Below are 4,363 nucleotides of genomic sequence, written 5' to 3'. Positions count from 1 at the left end.
TTGTAAAAATTATTCAAGTAAATATAGAAACTATAAATCTATGAAAAATTAAATAGATTCCTTTGAATAAAAAACTTAGTAGCCAACTTTAAAAGTTATTGTATTTAATATTTTTTAATACTTTAATTTCATGTCAATCATTAGTACTGTTTTTCTTTTATTTAAATAGAAAATTTGAATTCCAGTCGAAAAAAAAATACATACATATGTACATAAGCAGTATACGTAAATAATATGTTCTAAACTGTTTGGAACGCAAAAAATAATTGCAATTAAGTATAATTGAGGCCATCAGGAAAAATATTTTTAATTATGTTTTAGAAATTTGAATTACATGTGAAGTTTTTGTGTTTAATTGAAAAAGTAAAATATTTTTATGATTATCCAAAATCTACAAACAGATGAAGGTTAATTGCCCAATGAATGAATATCAATAAATATAAAATCTGAAGGTTATTGTCAATTTTGTTGACATGAATGATTATAATAATAATAATAATTAAATTTTACACATTATAAACAATATTTAAATAACAATAAAGCTGTGTAAGGCGAGGTGATTCAAGAATGAGTTATTTAAAGTAATATACAAGATATGTACATGTGGGCGTATAAGGAAAAGAGCAAAAAGGTGTGTTTCTACATGGTAATCGCCGAAACTATTGGATATAGTTGATTCTAGAAAGCAACAGTATTACGTGAATCAAAATGACTATACTTTAAACGTAATACAAATTCAAGTTTGTCACATAATTATGAATCTAAATCGCGTATAGGTACACTCCTTTTCCTGAATTAGAAAATTCAGAAAAAAAATTAATAAAATTTTCATTTGAATCGTAGAAATAAAATCGAAGAAACAAGTATAAAGTACTGACAATATCAAGTACAACCCACTTTTTTTCAATTAAGAATTAATTTTGAGATGGCCAGAGATCAAAGATGAAGAATGACAAAGACAATATTGGAATCATGCAATAAAATTCATAAATAGAATTAAGAATTCGTAAGTATGTATATAGATTCTTCAAAATTTTACAATTTTTTAAATAGTATGCACATTAATTGAAATTTAAATTTCGCGGTAAATTTCTTCCAACATTCAATATTGCTTATGTCAAGTGCACAATTTTCTCAACGAATGCGCAACAATTTAAATTTACTTTAAAGAAATTACATTAAAATTTGTTTTACTAATACCCTCAATTTTCTTTGATTATACGATTTCAATTCAAAAAATCGCAGACATATCGCATTTTTAATTAATTTAAAAATAAATATAAATTTCCAATCTTAAAATTTAAATTTGAAAAAGATTAAATAAAAATATCAATTAAATTAAATTTTTCTATACAATTCAAAGCAATATCAAAGAATATCGGTTTTAATTGCTTTTTTTCATCGGATATATTAAAAAAATAAAAAAAAATCATGTTCAGTCTTTTAAATTTTGGTTAATCACCCTCCTCAGTATATCACGCATTCATTCCAAATTATTTCACTTATCCCCCTTGAAAATTAAAATTTGTTGTTTCTCATTTTAATTTTAACAATATTATGAACGCTAATTCAAAAGTATTTTGCAAAGAAAAGCCCCAAAAATTAAAATTAAAAAAAAATTCAAATAAGTTTTGCAAAAACTTTTGTCTCTAAAGAGAATGGAAAATTTAGCAATGGATTAAACTTCGAAGAAGACAAATTAATAAAAATAAAAAAAAAAAACAATCAAATAAAATTAAATTAAAAATAAAAATGAAAAACTTTCAAAACAAATGATTTTTATTTAACAGAAATTTCATTCTTCCCTCCTTTACTCTACTCCGTCGCCTTATTGTACTGTATACCGAATACGTCAAATTGTTCAACCAAACCATCCCTTATCCTTCCTTCTTTTCTCATCTTTTTTGTTCTTTTTTTCAAAAAATTTTCCACTTTTTAGCTTTTATCTTTTCATTTCTTTTTCTTTTTTAATTTTTTCGAAAAACAATTTCTTTGAAAAACAAAAAATAAAAAATAATGAGGAATGGGAGCGCAAAAATATCAATAACAGAAAAATTAAAGTGACTGAATAAAAACGATCATTGAAATGTGGGTTCAAATTGGGGAAACAAATTAAGTTATTAATCATTTGAAAAGGCGGAGTATAAAAGAAAATTTATGCCAAGAGAATAAATAAAAAAAAAAAAAATGAAAAAAGAAGAAGAAGAACATAAAAAAAGAAAATAGCAAAAAATCAAGGGAAAGTACAAAAGAAAAACACGTAAAAAGTAAAAATTAATTTAGAGAAAGCTACAAAACTTTTCAATTTTTTTTTCTTATTTTTTTAATATGCTTTTTCCCAGATCCATTTTCTTTCTTTATATTGCTTTCATTTTGATTATTATTTTTTCTTCTTTATTTTTATTTTTTATTTTTAATTTTTATTTTTTTACGAAACATAATGATCCTGAAAACTTATGTACATAGAAAATTTTTTTTTATAAAACTATATACATATAAATATACATTTAAGTGTGTGTGTGTATGTAAGCCAGTATTCTCTTATACAAATAGGAGAGCACAAATATATATATATATATACATCATCACATTTAGGTATATGCAAGGATATCTGATAAAACTACTAAAAGATAAATGAAGGAGACAATTGCTCATTAAATGATATCTCGTTATACGGTTACGCTTTTATTTAAAATCTGTTTTAACATTTCATATATATATAATGATATATATATAGTATTTAGTATATATATAGAGTGAATTAAGTATACATTTACACCCATATACGTTACAATACGGTTATATCGTTTAGGTACACACGAACATCCGTTCATTTATTCCTGTTAACTGAAAATCCCTTTTTCTTTTATTTTAGTTTATTTTTTGTGTTTTTGTCATAAGATTGGAAGGCGTTTACTCATTAATAAAGAATATTTTTATCACTTTTCTTTTTATATGAAAAACAAAAAGGTAATCAAAATTTGGATAGAAATTTTTTCTCTTTAACATTTTAAGAATAAAAAAATTTTTTTTTTATTCTCTTCTTTACAGAAACGTATAGGTACACAAAAATTTTCTATACAATGATGAAAATTTTAAATTTAGATACTAAAAATGAAAAAAAGAACAGAGTAGCTACTAAAAAGTAGAAACAAAAAAATTTTATAATTTTTTTTTACATTAAATTGGGTATACAAAAAAAATTTTTTTTTTTCCTATATTTTCTTCTTTTTTTTTATCTCGATTTTAAATTGTTGGAACGAGAAAAGAGCTCACATTTAATTCCATATATGTATTTACAATTCTATTTATATGCGTACATCTACGACATACTGCGGTGGACCCAAAACATTAAGCAAAATGAGAAACGAAAAATAAAAAACGAAAAAATAATAACGCAAAAAAATTTTCTAAAGTTTCAATTTTTCATGATATTTTTCCACATTTTCTTTTCTTTTACAAGTAAAATAAATATATATATATATACACAAGTATCTATATATAAATATACCATATATATACATACACATACATGTACTTATATATTGAAATTATTTAAAATGTAAAACTCAATTCATACGGAAAATTGCCTTAAAATATAAAGGACTATTATACACTTCTATGTATATACATATGCATTTATTTATGTTAAAATTACTAATATACACAATCATTATGCATATATATACAAATACAATTAAGAATAAAAATATTCATGTATATGGATTCATATATATGTGAATCGTAGCCCGCGTAGACGTAAATGTATATTATTATTTTGTTACATTTATGTATACGGATGTTAAAATACAAAAGATTATGGCATGGATTTTTATAGATCCCTCTGATAAAATAATATGAAAAAAAAGTATTCAGACAGTCAATCGGTTGGTATCAAATGGAAAACATGACGTTATAAGCGCGCCGCATATAGAAAATAAAAAATAGAGAGGAAAATTAAAAAATCCCTTTTTGTTTTTTGGTATTTTTCTGCTATACTTAAATATTTGCGCAATACACATGATTTTGTGAAGAAAATTTGTGGAAAGCGGATAATAAATTTTCTGAAATAAAATTCAAAGGAAAATAATTTGATTTTGTTTAGAAAAAAAAATTATGAAATTCTATTAGAATTCTTATAAAATTAATTTAAGTAAACGATATTAAAAATTATTGCAAGTTTTAGAAAAAAATTTTAAGAGAGAAGTAAAACGAATTATAATTTTAGTGAAAAAATAAAATTTGTAAAAAATTTCAAAATTTCTGTGCGGATTAATTAAAACATTTTTTGTTTTTTTTTTCTAAAATAAATGAACTAAAAAAAATACTGAATTTGTATTAAAATCATATTATTGGATAAACT

The sequence above is a fragment of the Condylostylus longicornis genome, unplaced genomic scaffold (assembly GCF_029603195.1).
Source record: "Condylostylus longicornis isolate FDR11 unplaced genomic scaffold, ASM2960319v2 ptg000107l, whole genome shotgun sequence".
In the NCBI taxonomy this organism is placed as follows: domain Eukaryota; kingdom Metazoa; phylum Arthropoda; class Insecta; order Diptera; family Dolichopodidae; genus Condylostylus; species Condylostylus longicornis.
The sequence above is the reverse complement of the archived record's forward strand: the minus strand, read 5'-3'. Positions refer to the sequence as shown.